Here is a 16795-nt window from a genome sequence, read left to right as displayed (position 1 = left end):
CGGCGTGATCGATAAATGCTCAAAATCCCACATGGCTTCATTAAAGTCACCTATAACCAACCAGGGCAAATTATTAGCAACTTTCAGATTCCGTAACTTAGTCCACATTAGGTGTCTATTTTCCACCCATGGCTCCCCATATACAAAGGTAGCTCTCCACTCCGGTGCACCTTCTCGGGCTTTGATAACAATGTCAATAAATCTGTCATCCTTGTCCAAAACATCAACAACACATTCTTCCCTCCAGTATAGTGCCAAGCCACCGCTTAATCCATTACTATCCACTCCACAAAAGCCCTTCAATCCAAGTTTAGGCTGTGTTCGCTTCATGGGATTTTGATACTTTTCCAAAGGAATGTCCATTCCACAGTTTTATTTCCCTTGGCAGCGTTCGGATCAAAGGAAACATCTACAGTATCCCTATGGAAAGGTTCTCTCAAAGTGGTCATTCCAAAGGATTGTGTAAATCTGGTCTGATCTCATTTTTGGGCGGAGGCCCGAGGCAATCACTATGCAAGCTGAATAAAAAATTACTTCACATGGCACTGAGAGAAGCTAAATCGGTATGCAATGAATAAAATAATATATGTTGTTGCATTGCTAGTACGAACACCTCAGGAAGGTTTCCAATGAACCGGACATCTCTCCTTTTCTCATTCGTCTGTTTTGTATCACGCGTGATTGCACTGTACAACCAAATCCATTCATGTACTTTTTTATATTCCTTAGTTTTTCTGACCTGCATACCGAACGAGGCCTTAGCTCGGATCCGTTTCATCTTCTCTTCCTTTTGTCTCGTTTCACACAAAAAGACCAACATGGGGAACGCGACTTACACAACGTCGCTAGCTCATGAACTGTCCGGGTGTTCCCCCTCCCGGCAGTTCCAACTAAGGCAATTCATTGGGCCCGGCCATACGAGGCCTCTTCGAGCGCGCGGTGATTCCTGGCCGTTTGATGCAATTACTATTCATAGGTTTCACTCCCTGTCGGCTGGTAGCCGTTCAATTTTTTTCACCCTTGCGCTCCTTGTTTCTGTCTATGACTGTTGGGCTAGCGCGTGTGTGGGGTTCATCTGCAGTGACAAGGGGACGCTCAGTCCGCGTCGCTCATTGGGTTGGGGCGTGGCGCTCTCCTGCAGCCCGATTGGCGCACTGGAGTGTCGCGCGCGTGCGTGCTGACCCAGCCGCGGGGCTGACCAGGTGAAGCGACGCAGTCCAGCCGCGGGTGTGACCAGGTGAAGCGACGCGGCATGGGCTGGGGCACGTTGGGGGGTGGGATTTCCGTTTTGTACTCGCGCTTTCGATGCCCAGCCGTGTTGGTGGGGCGTGCTGCGGAGCGGGCCCGACTGGCAGTGGCTTGGGTGTGTGCAGAAAGGTATGTCCTGCTGTGTTGTACGCTGGGTAAAGCGGTGCGTGTGAGGGAGATGTTGGGTAAAAGGGAGAACCCGTCGCTGGTGAGAGGGGTTTGTTCTCTTTTTCCTGTGCCTACATGTGTTGCGTCGCTGCGCAAGGGCCCAGCGGCCCATGGTCTCCACATGTCGGCCGGGGAGGTGGTTGAGTGTGTGGTTTACAGCGGCTGGGTCCGTTCCGCTGCTGACGCCGTACGTCCCCCCTGTCCACTCCATTTTTTGTTTTATCTTTCTGTCCGTTAGATGCAAGCCGGGCTGGCCTCCATCCGCCCGCTTTCCTACTCGCCTTGCATGTTTCTGCCACTGCCTGTGGGTCTGGGTACATGCGTGTTCTTGTTCGTATGGTGGGCTGGTTGCTTCCTGTGTGGCTAAAATAATGAGCATGCCTTACTGTTCCTCCCTCGCTGCCCCTTTTGTTGCCAAGACGGCCTGGTTAGCCCTCGTCCTCCTTCCACTCTCGCTCTCACTCCCCGCCTCGCTCGCTCGGCCTGCAGCTCTTCGAGCCGTCTCCGTCCACCGCGAACGGTTGTGTTTGGAGTTCTTCGTCATGGTTGTGCTTCCTTCGCCTCTCGTGTACAATTGAGGTTCGAGTTCTTCTTCTCTGTCCAAATGTCACCGTCGTTGTGCTTTGTACATGTCGTGCGCCGGTTTCCCTTTCTCTTTCCTCCTGCGCTTCCGCTTCCTTGTTCTTACTTCTCTTCGTGTTCTTGCTGCAGGGTCATACAGCCTGCTGTTTAACGCTCGGCCTGCTGCTCGGGGAGGTAGGGTCTTTCTTGCTCGTCACATGTTCGATAAAATGCCTGTTTGCTCACACGTTCTTCCATGTTTCTTTCTCTTGTTACCCAGGTTTCCCGACGCCCGGGTGATTCACTGGCAAGGTTAGATGTGCTTTTGTTGCTATGCTTCTTGCTGCATGTTGTATCAGCTTGTGAGAAAGTACGACTTTGCTTGCTTTGTTTCATGGCTTGGCTGCTGTTCTTGCCTTGTGAGATCATGGCGCACCTTTTCTTTGTGCAACTATATGCATAAACTCATGTATACGGAGGTTAAGAACGACATGCAAATTAATTTGAGTTTCAAAGTAATTATAACAGCGGCAGTAAGTAATTATAACAGCAGCGGTTTGGTTTTCTTAGGTATACCATTGTTCAATAGCAAAGTTGTATAGTGCAATTGTAAGTTGTGAGCCTTGCAATTATTCTGTTTTGTTTGCCAAAAAAATATGCTGCTTCTTTAGTCTGAAGATTTGCTGTAGGCTGTGTTGTTGGCCAAAAAGTTTTTAGCATCAGGTCAAGCCATTTGGTGGTTTCCCACACTGTCAAAATATGTACTTTCCCCTCTTCTTTCTCTTCTTAGATCGTCTCACCTTAACTAGATGTGTTTAGTTAGTTTGATAATTGTATTAGTTCACTCCTTAAGTTTGCTGGAGTCTCTTGATTTTCCTTTCAGAACATTCTTATGGCTAATGCATTTACTGTTTTCTCTCTGGTGTCTTTTCCTTCCCAATGTTTTTTTATCGATGTTTTGCCTGAAAATAGTCCCTTGGTTAAGGTTCTCAGTCTTGGTTTATTTGAAAGATTTATCATGTTGGGAATTGATTAACTTGGCCCTGTCACAGGGATCTAAACTGACTGATGTTGATGCTGATGCTTCTGCCACTGCACCTGCTGAGACCGTGGACACTACGGTTGCTGAGACAACTAAGCTTTAGAGGTGCCTTCTCTATACAATGAAGCATAAGACACTATTAACTACGTGCCCAGACTGGAAATGGCCATATGGATCATAAAGAATTTAACACTACAAAACCACATACAATCAAACTTCTGTTCATATAACAATTGCAGTTTTGATGCTTCTGTTTTTTTGTTTTGCATGTTGGATTTCTGTTTCTGTTTATACAGAACATGAATATTTGTTTCTTATGTAATCCTTTTGCTGGAAACTTCCTGGTATTAGGGCGGCTGCTGTTGCTGCCAAGAACGTTTTAGCAAAAAAGCTAAAGTAGCGGCTGATCGACGCTTTGGGATGAGCGTGCATGTCTGGTACGTCCCTTTCTGCAGCCCATAGTCCCTTGGCTGATTTGTTCATGCCTTCTTTTTGGTTATTTTGCCACTGCCATGTTTTACATTGTGTTGTCGTTTACATGATAAAGACTCAGAACTGTGGTCAAGTTCTTTTAGAGAATTGATTTCGATGATACCTGTGTTCCCTTCTTACAGTTATCCTTGCCTTCTGGCTTTCAATTGAACTGATACATTAGTTCATATCTACGCCTTTTGTCAACATTTGATGCACTGCATATATTATGAGCTTTATTATGATGGCAGCTTATGCTATGTGGCTCTCTTGTCTTATGAACTGTCCTGTCTTTTGCATTAGGCTGTTTTGTATATAGAAGGTCTCTGCCTTGGCCCTCGCCGCCTTGGGCTCGCTACTTTGGCGCTGGCTACTAACGCCTCCGCCCGCAAGGACAAGTGAACCATGAATCACCGTCGTTGTCTTCAGGCACCTCTCTTTGCACCCTTCTGGACATGCTACTACGTTGCATGCGTGTTTGCAAACCCAGTCTTTGACGCTCATACAGCCATGTCAAAGTTCAGTTGATACACTTCCCTATTTAAGATGCGAACTAAGCTACTTTCATGTCTTGTAAATATTGCCGTTGGCCTTTCCTGCTTTCCCTTGCCTCCTCAATGACCATTTCTATCCATTGTAAATATTCATTCAACCATGCTACCTAATATATGTATTATTAGCAGTGTAATGTTATTTCTTCTGAAGATTATGCATGTGTGCTATTCTCAGGGTTTGCTCAATTATAGTTATGGGTTCTTGCCAGTGGTTATACCGTGCACGCCCTTTGAGCATCATCTTCAGCCTCCTATGCAGCCTAATTACCATGTGAAGCTCTATATGTATAGCTTCACCCTAAGCGCATGATTTCTTTTGGCATCAGACAATCTGCTTATCATGTTGAACGCATTATATGAAGCTCTGTGTTCATAGCTTCATCTAAGGACCAACTTGCTTTTGGAACTGCTCTCTAATCACTATGTATATATTTGGAACCTCTGATGTTCATCTTAGACCCATATAATATCTATCCGTACCACTTAATGCAAATATTTTCCTATGTTTAGTTCATACTATTTCTACTTCTGTAACTGCACTACAGAAGAAATACATTTATATTTCTCTGTATATAATCATCAGCACATACCCTATAAGACATGAAAATAAAATCTATGCTTCATAAGATCCAACTTTAACATTGTTGTTGTATTTGCCATCAGATCAAACATTACATTCTTTTCACTTGAAACCAATTTAACTTCAACACTGATCTCAGCATGTTTCATCTGATGCCTAAATAAAATCTCCTACTCAGCATGCTTCTTGCGCCATCGGCGCAACCGGGTCATCTAGTCTAACTAGTAAACTTGTCTGGCCAACCCGGCCATACGAGGCCTCTTCGAGCGTGCGGTGATTCCTGGCCGTTTGATGCAATTACTATTTATAGATTTCACTCCCTGTCGGCTGGTAGCCGTTCAATTTTTTTCACCCTTGCGCTCCTTGTTTCTGTCTATGACTGTTGGGCTAGCGCGTGTGTGGGGTTCATCTGCAGTGACAAGGGGACGCTCAGTCCGCGTCGCTCATCGGGTTGGGGCGTGGCGCTCTCCTGCAGCCCGATTGGCGCACTGGAGTGTCGCGCGCGTGCGTGCTGACCCAGCCGCGGGGCTGACCAGGTGAAGCGACACAGTCCAGCCGCGGGTGTGACCAGGTGAAGCGACGCGGCATGGATTTCCGTTTTGTACTCGCGCTTTCGATGCCCAGCCGTGTTGGTGGGCTGTGGAGCGGGCCCGACTGGCAGTGGCTTGGGTGTGTGCAGAAAGGTATGTTTTGCTGTGTTGTACGCTGGGTAAAGCGGTGCGTGTGAGGGAGACGTTGGGTAAAAGGGAGAACTCGTCGGGTTTGTTCTCTTTTTCCTGTGCTTACATGTGTTGCGTCGCTGCGCAAGGGCCCAGCGGCCCATGGTCTCCACATGTCGGCCGGGGAGGTGGTTGAGTGTGTGGTTTACAGCGGCTGGGTCCATTCCGCTGCTGACGCCGTACGTCCCCCCTGTCCACTCCATTTTTTGTTTTATCTTTCTGTCCGTTAGATGCAAGCCGGGCTGGCCTCCATCCGCCCGCTTTCCTACTCGCCTTGCATGTTTCTGCCACTGCCTGTGGGTCTGGGTACATGCGTGTTCTTGTTCGTATGGTGGGCTGGTTGCTTCCTGTGTGGCTAAAATAATGAGCATGCCTTACTGTTCCTCCCTCGCTGCCCCTTTTGTTGCCAAGACGGCCTGGTTAGCCCTCGTCCTCCTTCCACTCTCGCTCTCACTCCCCGCCTCGCTCGCTCGGCCTGCAGCTCTTAGAGCCGTCTCCGTCCACCGCGAACGGTTGTGTTTGGAGTTCTTCGTCATGGCTGTGCTTCCTTCGCCTCTCGCGTACAGTTGAGGTTCGAGTTCTTCTTCTCTGTCCCAATGTCACCGTCGTTGTGCTTTGTACATGTCGTGCGCCGGTTTCCCTTTCTCTTTCCTCCTGCGCTTCCGCTTCCTTGTTCTCACTTCTCTTCGTGTTCTTGCCGCAGGGTCATACAGCCTGCTGTTTAACGCTCGGCCTGCTGCTCGGGGAGGTAGGGTCTTTCTTGCTCGTCACCTGTTCGATAAAATGCCTGTTTGCTCACGCGTTCTTCCATGTTTCTTTCTCTTGTTACCCAGGTTTCCCGACGTCCGCGTGATTCACTGGCAAGGTTAGATGTGCTTTTGTTGCTATGCTTCTTGCTGCATGCTGTATCAGCTTGTGGGAAAGTACGACTTTGCTTGCTTTGTTTCATGGCTTGGCTGCTGTTCTTGCCTTGTGAGATCATGGCGCACCTTTTCTTTGTGCAACTATATGCATAAACTCATGTATACGGAGGTTAAGAACGACATGCAAATTAATTTGAGTTTCAAAGTAATTATAACAGCGGCAGTAAGTAATTATAACAGCAGCGGTTTGGTTTTCTTAGGTATACCATTGTTCAATAGCAAAGTTGTATAGTGCAATTGTAAGTTGTGAGCCTTGCAAGTATTCTGTTTTGTTTGCCAAAAAAATATGCTGCTTCTTTAGTCCGAAGATTTACTGTGGGCTGTGTTGTTGGCCAAAAAGTTTTTAGCATCAGGTCAAGCCATTTGGTGGTTTCCCACACTGTCAAAATATGTACTTTCCCCTCTTCTTTCTCTTCTTAGATCGTCTCACCTTAACTAGATGTGTTTAGTTAGTTTGATAATTGTATTAGTTCACTCCTTAAGTTTGCTGGAGTCTCTTGATTTTCCTTTCAGGACATTCTTATGGCTAATGCATTTACTGTTTTCTCTCTGGTGTCTTTTCCTTTCCAATGTTTTTTTATCAATGTTTTGCCTGAAAATAGTCCCTTGGTTAAGGTTCTCAGTCTTGGTTTATTTGAAAGATTTATCATGTTGGGAATTGATTAACTTGGCCCTGTCACAGGGATCTAAACTGACTGATGTTGATGCTGATGCTTCTGCCACCGCACCTGCTAAGACCGTGGACACTGCGGTTGCTGAGACAAGTAAGCTTTAGAGGTGCCTTCTCTATACAATGAAGCATAAGACACTATTAACTATGTGCCCAGACTGGAAATGGGCACATGGATCATAAAGAATTTAACACTGCAAAACCACATACAATCAAACTTCTGTTCATATAACAATTGCATTTTTGATGCTTCTGTTTTTTTGTTTTGCATGTTGGATTTCTGTTTCTGTTTATACAGAACATGAATATTTGTTTCTTATGTAATCCTTTTGCTGGAAACTTCCTGGTATTAGGGCGGCTGCTGTTGCTGCCAAGAACGTTTTAGCAAAAAAGCTAAAGTAGCGGCTGATCGACGCTTTGGGATGAGCGTGCATGTCTGGTACGTCCCTTTCTGCAGCCCATAGTCCCTTGGCTGATTTGTTCATGCCTTCTTTTTGGTTATTTTGCCACTGCCATGTTTTACATTGTGTTGTCGTTTACCTGATAAAGACCCAGAACTGTGGTCAAGTTCTTTTAGAGAATTGATTTCGATGATACCTGTGTTCCCTTCTTACAATTATCCTTGCCTTCTGGCTTTCAATTGAACTGATACATTAGTTCATATCTACGCCTTCTGTCAACACTTGATGCACTGCATATATTATGAGCTTTATTATGATGGCAGCTTATGCTATGTGACTCTCTTGTCTTATGAACTGTCCTGTCTTTTGCATCAGGCTGTTTTGTATATAGAAGGTCTCTGCCTTGGCCCTCGCCGCCTTGGGCTCGCTACTTTGGCGCTGGCTACTAACGCCTCCGCCCGCAAGGACAAGTGAACCCTGAATCACCGTCGTTGTCTTCAGGCACCTCTCTTTGCACCCTTCTGGACATGCTACTACGTTGCATGCGTGTTTGCAAACCCAGTCTTTGACGCTCATACAGCCCTGTCAAAGTTCAGTTGATACACTTCCCTATTTAAGATGCGAACTAAGCTACTTTCATGTCTTGTAAATATTGTCGTTGGCCTTTCCTGCTTTCCCTTGCCTCCTCAATGACCATTTCTATCCATTGTAAATATTCGTTCGGCCATGCTACCTAATATATGTATTATTAGCAGTGCAATGTTATTTCTTCTGAAGATTATGCATGTGTGCTATTCTCAGGGTTTGCTCAATTATGGTTTTGGGTTCTTGCCAGTGGCTATACCGTACACGCCCTTTGAGCATTATCTTCAGCCTCCTATGCAGCCTAATTACCATGTGAAGCTCTATATGTATAGCTTCACCCTAAGCGCATGATTTCTTTTGGCATCAGACAATCTGCTTATCATGTTGAACGCATTATATGAAGCTCTGTGTTCATAGCTTCATCTAAGGACCAACTTGCTTTTGGAACTGCTCTCTAATCACTATGTATATATTTGGAACCTCTGATGTTCATCTTAGACCCATATAATATCTATCCGTACCACTTAATGCAAATATTTTCCTATGTTTAGTTCATACTATTTCTACTTCTGTAACTGCACTACAGAAGAAATACATTTATATTTCTCTGTATATAATCATCAGCACATACCCTATAAGACATGAAAATAAAATCTATGCTTCATAAGATCCAACTTTAACATTGTTGTTGTATCTGCCATCAGATCAAACATTACATTCTTTTCACTTCAAACCAATTTAACTTCAACACTGATCTCAGCATGTTTCATCTGATGCCTAAATAAAATCTCCTACTCACTCATGACTAACATCACTACTAACTGGCTTCTTGCGCCATCGGCGCAACCGGGTCATCTAGTATATATAATAGGTTGAAATACACGGTGAATTTGTCCGTGATGTACTTTTACCTCGGTTGATGCAATGATCTCACCTAGAGGCGCTGATGTTTACTTCTAATGTCCTCAAAACTTGTTCTAGGTCAACATGAACCAATTATAGTACTAGCTGGTGCGATATATGCTGCCCGGATAGCTAAAGTGGGCAGCGTCTGAAGACGGTAACTTTGCGGGTGTGGAGCTTTCAGCTGACGAGGTAGCTTTTGTTTCAAGTTATACTTGCTTATGACAATCGGTGCTCTAATTGACTGAGCAGATGAACTCTTGAGCTATTTGTTGTATTATGCCAAACATGTCCCTGTGAATCATTTCTGTGCATGCCACTCTTGCCATCATTAGTGTTTCCCTCTGAAGTTCCACTTATTCATTTTCCAGAACCTGTCTCAGGCCAGGGGCTTTGGAGCTTGGAACTTCCAGAGGTGTCAAAAGGAAGAACGTCGCTGTTCCTTTAGGTGAAAAAAGACGACACCGTAACAAAGCAGCAGAAAAATAATAACACGGTGGCATGTTTCTTTCTGTTTGGCCGAGTATAAGCTCACTGCTGATTTTGTGCTTCTGTTGGTTTCCTTTGGTTTAAATGAGCATGAGAGATGTTCTTGGCTGTCACTGCCTTGTTTCTTTTTGAAACTGACTCTGGCTGTGAGTCGTTGGTTCTTGGCTGTCTAGTGCCTTCAGCTCTCTGTCCATTGTACAAGAACTTGTCAGCATGCAAATGTGCTAAGATCAATGCTGGCCTACTTCATTAACAGTGATAATTCATGCGTTTTTATTTTTCAAGTTGTTGAGAGGTACTACTGCTAAAACGTCTCATATCTACGAACAGAGGATGTTGATTGGTGCGAATGCCGAGTAGAAGGCATTCTTAGTGCCCTAAGGAAATGCCTTTGAAGTATTTTATGATACTCCCTCTGTCCCATAATGTAAGACGTTTTTCGACACTACACTAGGGATAGAGGGAGTAGTTATTAAGGGGTTTGCATTTTCTTGACGCACAACATGACCATATTCTCTAACCAAGGTTATTTCAACTAACCAAGGTGTTGCGGTTTGCAGGTGTCATATATTGGAACTCAAGAGGAAAGGCCAAGGACCAAGGTCATGCTGCCTTTGGTCTTTGCTAGAAGAACTGTGCTATTTTTTGGCCAAGGAAAGCTCAAGAAAAAGAATCAATGTTAAACTTGTTTGAATATTAGTTAACCTACTGGGTTCTTTTGTTTTTTCACCAGGTTTTTTTTTGTTTGATCTTTTGGAATTCCACATGTGCCATTATGTAGTCTTAGGCAGCCTTATGACTGTCTACCTTCAGATTCGTTTTGCAAAATGAGCGGGAGAAAGGGTTCAAGATGATGGTTTGATCTGTGAAATTTAAATGTATATTTCGACACTAATAAAATTAAAATGTTTTATGTTCACCCTAGAAACCCAGTTATGGACTGATTTGCTGTTCATCCCCACGAAGGCAAACGGGAAATTACCTTAATTGCCATCCATTATGTGGTAATTGTATACATCAAGATAACTGTTACTGAGCACAAAGCAATACATCTTTTTGGGTAGCAAATCACAAAGCATTGTCTAGTGATGGACAATAATATAAGCTGACAAAGGGTAATGGAGACCTAATGTTGTTTCATGTTGTGCAATAACCAATGATAGCTTAATTTAGGGATGTCAACCGGGTCCTGTTTAATCCCGTTTAAAGTCCACTTATGATATGTCAATTCAAAAAGGTTTTTTGTTTGTTTGAGAAAAATGAATTTTCAAGCTAGCAAAAACTAACTAAACGGGATGCGGACGCCATTTATTTGCCACTTACATCCCTGGCTTAATTCTTGCTACAAACAGAATTCTAAGTTGGAAACTATGGCCTCCTAACACAATCAGCAAAATAGCAAGAGTCAGGCCAGTCTCGGAGAAAACCAGATGTGAGTATGTGACGGTGTGAAGTTCACAAATAGCATTGCATATAAAAACAGCTTCAACCATCCAGGTTCCATGTGTACAATGACTACAGAGTTTTTGCAACTCTTGTCATTAGATGTATTTCACTCAAAAGGGGGGTAAAAAGACTAAGAAAACAAGCACGTTTAGCAGTACATCCTTGGAAATAACCAAAGCCCAGATTATTTTTGTCAACAAACATGATCTAAATTACACCGCTCAACCTAGTTAATGTGGCAGCATGGCAGTCGACCTGGAGTTTGCACGGTGTTCTGTTGTTCTTCGCCACAAGCCTCTAGGGTTTAGTTCCACCTTGGATAATGGACGTCGCGAGAAGACTGGGATGGCTGCACGCTCTGGCTGTTGGCACCAATGAAGCCTTGCAGAAGGCTCTGCGCCACTCCCACTTGGTCCGGCATACCTTGGATCTCCATGATGGATTCCGAAGAACCGGGACGGGCTTCAAGTAACTTCATTCTTGCACCAGAGATCTGAGATCGAGAACTTGCATGAGAAAAACTTATAAACTATTACAGGGAATAAAATAATGAAGACTGGCTCAATGGATGACGCAGTCCCATTTGTAGTTCAGAAAGATCAGAGCATAGCTGGTACCTGGCGGATCTCTGCTAGATTGACACCACCAGCTCCAACAATAGATTCCAGAGAACTATTTGGAATCCTCAGTTCAACAGAGCTACTTGAATACCTGCCAAAAGGATTATCTCTCAATGACAATTTCCACGTAGCATTTCAGAAGGGAGATGAGCTGCGAAAACATACCCTGTAACATCTGCCGCTCTTTGATAATCCTCACGTCCATGCATCTGCCCGGCAGCCTGAAGAGTGAAATTTGAATCTATTCAGCACTGAAGCAAATGAGAACCAAATTTATTCAGATGCACATGTCCACGCGTGTGAATCAGCATAAACAGAACCAGACAAGGAAAGTCGATAATATAAGTAAAGACCGACACCAAATCAAGAAAACAGTGAACATCAACTAGAATGATATGAATGCAGATCAGTATAACCTACGGATATTTTTTCCCTCTTCAGGAATCCCAACCAGTTATGGAAGAATTGCATACACTACACAGTTTCAGGTTTCCAATGAAAACTATGAGGTGAGGGCCATTTGCAAAACAGGGGAACTGACGCATTAAACTGTACCTCAGTGTAATCATAAGCATTGGAATTTCCAGCTCTGGTGACGCCTAATTGTTGCATATTACTATTCCCAGCTCTTGAGAGGCCTAATTGCTGAATGCCTCTACTAGAATAGCTATCAGTAGGCATATGGTCATGATAAGAACGATGCGACATGTAATCAGCACCAGGACTAACAGGCAAGGGCATTTCTCTAGTAGGCAAGCGAGCAGATGCTGCATATCTATCATAAGAAGCAGATGGTGGAGCGTCGCTAGCAAATGGACTTCCACTAGGATACTCTCTTCTTTTAGAGAAGTAATCTACTGAATCATGGGGTTTATTGTTTGGTCTGCCATATGGTGTATCGTTGGCAGGTCTCCCATATGGTGTGTCGTTGGCAGGTCTCCCATATGGTGTGTCGTTGGCAGGTCTTCCATATGGTGGATCATTGGCTGGTCTCCCATATAGTGGATCATTGGCTGGTCTCCCATATAGTGGATCATTGGCAGGTCTTCCATATAGTGAATCACTGGCAAGCCCATATGGTTGATCAATGGCAAGCCGCCTTTGATATGGGGAATCATTAGCAGGCCTTCCATAAGGGGTATCATTGGCAGGCCTTCCATAAGGGGTATCATTGGCAGGCCTTCCATAAGGGGCATCATTGGCAAGCCTTCCATATGGTGGATTGGCAGGTCTTCCGTACAGTGTGAATTCCCTGCTAGGAAATATATCAGCAGGAGGACCATCAAAAGAGGAAATTCCATCTCTGAGGATTCTATCTCTAAGCCTCGAAGCAATCTCTGTGATGGCTTTTCTTGCAATATCTGGAGACCCAGAAACCTGAAAGCTCGCAACACATGTAACAGCATAATAACAAGTCAAGAAACAAAAACATTAAAAAGGCAGATATTGAAACAATATGGACAACTTGATGAAGATACAATTGAATATAAATCACCTGCACAAGCTCATCGTGAAAAGATAAGTACTTTGGTTTATCTGCTTTCGAATAAACTCGGATTTCAGCCCCAATACGCCTTCTCATTTTAGTAATTACCTTCCCACCTTCCCCAATAATACAACCAACTTTTCTTGATGGTACAACAAGTCTTGTAACCAAGTTGTGCTCCTCAGAAGGTGCACTTTATGAAGGTTCACTTACTTTGCTCTCACTTACTTTACTATGGAGCAAAATAAGTGCCTCGATTGTTGGGGATACTGGATCAGCCGGAATCTGGATTGAAAAAGTATGTGGGAGATAAAACTGTGAGGACTCAATTGTGAAGATTGGTATGATAAGGAGATAGCAATTTGAACAACCATCTACATCTTACCTCCTTGGATGAAATAACAATCAACCTTTCTCCAGAAGCATCTTTGGGCAACTCCTGAACCATAATGCGAGCACCAGTCTGCTGCTCTACCTGCCGAACATTTGCCCCACTTCTGCCAATAACAGGTCCAATAAGCTCAGAAGGGCACAGAATTTTAATAGAAAACTCTTCTGGTTCAGGAACAGGATATTGCAATGGTCCGTTTCTATATGGAATTATGGATCAAGCAAGGGCATTGGTGGTGGATGATCCACATGCAGGTGGTGGGGACTCGCGCTTCCTTTGTGTGCTTGCATCTATAATTTCTTCAAGAGATGGATTTTCTTTACGAGGATGCCGATGGAGACGAGTAGATATCTCGTAGAGAGCTTTTCTTACAAGAGAAGGTGCACCAGATATCTGACATGATATAAGCAATTACGCATCAATATTATTCATGTCTAAAGATAATAAAGCACACAAAAAAGAGCATGTTGTAAGTGATAGATATCTTATTTTGGCCCTGTTTGTTTGGGCTTTTGCTTCTGCTTTTGCAGCTTTTCTACTTCGGCAAAAAAAAGCCACAAAAGCTCCTAAATAGGGGCTTATGCAAAAAGCACCTATTTAGGAGCTTTTTAGGCTTTTTTGCCAAAGTGGAAAAGCTGAAAAAGCAAAAGCAAAACCCAAACAAACAGGGCCTTTAACTGTCTTGGTAAACTATAATCTAAAAATAAACTACGTGCTATATCAATTAACCCATGTCAGATACCAAACTCTAAAATCCAATTATTTAGGAATTTAACAAGGAATATAAACATAACGGATAACTTCTATAGTAAAATAAATTGATACAGTAGAGTAATGAATCCAAATCTAAGCTAAACAGAAGCAATACAAAACCTGGAGATCAATACAAGCAAAAGACATTACAAGCTGGGACACAACACAACAAAGGATATTTTGCTATTAAAACAAATTTACCTGCACCAATTCATCACTCTTAAGTGCACACTGAGGAAGGTTTTCCGATGGTAAGACACGGATCCCTGCACCAGTATCATTTCGCAATTGTTGTATAATAGAGCCACCTTTTCCCAGCAGGCAGCCAACTTGATTGCCTGGAACCAAAATTCGAGCAGTCACATCACCAGCAGTTTCAGAATTCTCATAGGAAACTCCATCGTTGGAATCTTCATCAGCAGCAATCTTATCATGTATCTTCAACAACGCATCTTGAGCAAAACAATGGGGCTTCATGTTCTCTGAGCCATCAACATTAGAAATATTTTGAATAGCTTGGTCGGAGTTATTTTGGTAATCAAATATAATAATTACTCTCTCGTCTGCACCAGGAATAGAATCAGCAACCCTTATCTTTGCTTTAGTCTCCTCTCTAAGGGCCTTAACAACATGACCACCTCTCCCCAAGACACCGCCGATCTTTTTTCCTGGGCACAATATCCTGTAAACGGTTTCTATTGGCTGAGAGGACATATGTCCGCCATCCTGCCTGTAGTTTAGCCGTTTCCTCTTTCCATCATCAGAATTGAAACGAGTCCTCTTTTTGGAAGTACTTTGATTGTGTCTTCTAGAGTTATCATAATCCATCAGTCTACATAAAGAAAGGTCCATCAGTATAAAGAAACTGTAGAGGTAGCAAAGAAGGTGTTGGGCAGCCTACGATTCCATTACTCCATTAGCTGTCTGATTATGACACATGCATAACCTTCTCACTTGTGCGTACCTCAAAATTGAGATATTGCTGATAAATGCTCATGTTGCTACTTAGACTACGGAAAACTGCTGTAGTTTGTTCACAAGTGCAAGAAAAGGTATAATTTTTTGTAGTCAAATGACTGTTTTCAGGTAGGTTACCAGATTCAAATCTATCAACTGTAACTAAACTAATAAGATCCTCACGGTTTCATCCAGAGCTCCCACCTACTGTATTTCATTCAAATGAAACACTACCACTATGTAATTGGCACAAAGAAACATGGTGCATGTAACACTGCATAAACGGAGTATCAATCGGAAGTACTTGGGAGTTTGGAGTGCAAATCCAGTGCAAGAATTAGTCATAGTATATATCAAAGTGCCAAAAGGACATGTAATTTGAACGAATAATGAAAGCAAGCACTTAAAGATGAAATATGCACAGGGCATAGTGGTGATAAATGACTTAACATCATAACATAGCTTTGCAAGGGAAAGGTAAAACTGCATAAAACTTAAGCAATCATAATTTCATAGAGATCTGAATGGTACAAAATAAGTACGCAATCATAATTCTGTCAGTTTATGGATGCAAAGATGTCCTATCTTTCCAATGATAGAAGAACTGTTAGGCAACCGGAAAGATAAGGCTTGAATTTATAGTATGTACAGAATAACATCAAGAGAAGCTACAGTGCTGAGTGAATAAGGCCAAATATCCCTAGAAAGGAAAAAAAAAGGCATCCAAGCATATGGGACTTGCAGCAGCTCCATGTGAAGTGAAATCTACAGTAACTTGGCTTTGCATCTATAAGTGGTAAGAGTTGATAGTGATAATTATAGCTCATCAGCCCACCACATAAAGCAACATGCCAAATTCACAAACACATAACCAAATAAGCAAACAGGTGCGCAGAATTGACCTAGCCCTTTTCAGCACGCTTACATATATGACTTGAAGAAACTCCACTGATATAGGTCAGAAGAACAAGCAAAAGACGACAGTTTGACCTCGCATATCAGCTCACTACCTCATCCAGCCATAAAATTTTGTTTGGCAAACTGAAGGATCTCGGCCTGGATTCAGAAAAAAGCGCCAGATTGACCACACAAGTCCAGGCGTGTGGGCAGAATTGCTCACACGCACAGCTCACTCACACCCATCGAAGACGCCAAACAAAAGAAGCAGCATTTACATCCCCCCGCGACACAATCTCCATCCATGGGGACCGACATATCGCAGTCACAAACCTAGTTTCTAGTGCCGGATCTAGATGGTGCGTCGGCTGTCGCGCCCAAAATTCGTGGAGGTTAAATTAGGGTGGAACAAATTCCCTGGATAACAAGAAGCTCATACCTTCAAAACTAATGACGAAGATGGCGGCGGCGGCGGCTGGGGGATACGGCAGGGCCGCGGTGCCGCGATAAGGTTGGAGGCGGCGACGCGCGTGACAGGGGGTGGGGGCTCAGGGGTGTGAGACGTATGCGGTGCCACGGCAAGGCGGCAGCTGGAGCTAGGGCACCGGGGAAGAAGAGGAAATTTCTCAACGGGACGGCGCAGAGGAAAAGTCGCTGTGGGAAGAGATGGATTTTGACGGGGACGGGGAAGACGAAAGGAAATTTTTTTATCCTAAATTCATAACCAGGTGCACTTTTTTTTTAGGGTATAACCAGGGGCACATGAGATAGAGCAACGCTACACCTAAGACTATCCATAGTGGGAAAGCGCAACTCCAACGCACGACTCCAAATGGTCCGTCCGCGTTTATTTGGGGATAAACGGACAAAGTAGGCTCTCCAACACACGGCCACAAACGGACCGTCGTCTGTTTTCTGTCCGCTTTCGATC

The 16795-nt window shown here is 43.8% G+C and overlaps 2 long non-coding RNA genes and 1 pseudogene across 5 annotated transcripts; 2 read left to right on the top strand and 1 right to left on the bottom strand.

Moving 5' to 3' along the window:
- The first annotated feature begins 1604 nt into the window (after positions 1 to 1604).
- Positions 1605 to 8122, top strand: LOC123181036 (uncharacterized). Of its 3 annotated transcripts, none has more exons than XR_006491458.1 (11): positions 1605 to 1995; positions 2128 to 2172; positions 2258 to 2289; positions 3030 to 3124; positions 3371 to 3456; positions 3794 to 5914; positions 6047 to 6091; positions 6177 to 6266; positions 6949 to 7030; positions 7290 to 7375; positions 7713 to 8122. It is a non-coding gene; the product is annotated as an uncharacterized lncRNA (long non-coding RNA). The 3 variants fall into 3 exon arrangements; XR_006491457.1 differs by having other exon boundaries at positions 1606 to 1995; positions 6177 to 6208; positions 6949 to 7043; XR_006491456.1 differs by having other exon boundaries at positions 1608 to 1995; positions 6177 to 6208.
- Positions 8123 to 8898: 776 nt separating this feature from the next.
- On the top strand, positions 8899 to 9849 carry LOC123181038 (uncharacterized). The gene is made up of 2 exons (XR_006491459.1): positions 8899 to 9017; positions 9197 to 9849. It is a non-coding gene; the product is annotated as an uncharacterized lncRNA (long non-coding RNA).
- Positions 9850 to 10763: 914 nt separating this feature from the next.
- Positions 10764 to 16562, bottom strand: LOC123181035 (RNA-binding KH domain-containing protein RCF3-like; annotated as a pseudogene). Its single transcript, XR_006491455.1, has 8 exons — positions 16304 to 16562; positions 14212 to 14842; positions 13252 to 13650; positions 12876 to 13151; positions 11936 to 12757; positions 11546 to 11601; positions 11378 to 11471; positions 10764 to 11253 (listed from the first exon to the last, which is right to left on the bottom strand). The product of XR_006491455.1 is annotated as an RNA-binding KH domain-containing protein RCF3-like (transcript).
- Between the last annotated feature and the right edge of the window lie 233 nt (positions 16563 to 16795).

Source organism: Triticum aestivum, chromosome 1D (assembly GCF_018294505.1).
Source record: "Triticum aestivum cultivar Chinese Spring chromosome 1D, IWGSC CS RefSeq v2.1, whole genome shotgun sequence".
Taxonomy (NCBI): Eukaryota; Viridiplantae; Streptophyta; class Magnoliopsida; order Poales; family Poaceae; genus Triticum; species Triticum aestivum.
Note: the sequence above shows the minus strand (reverse complement) of the source record. Positions and strands in the feature narration are given on the sequence as shown.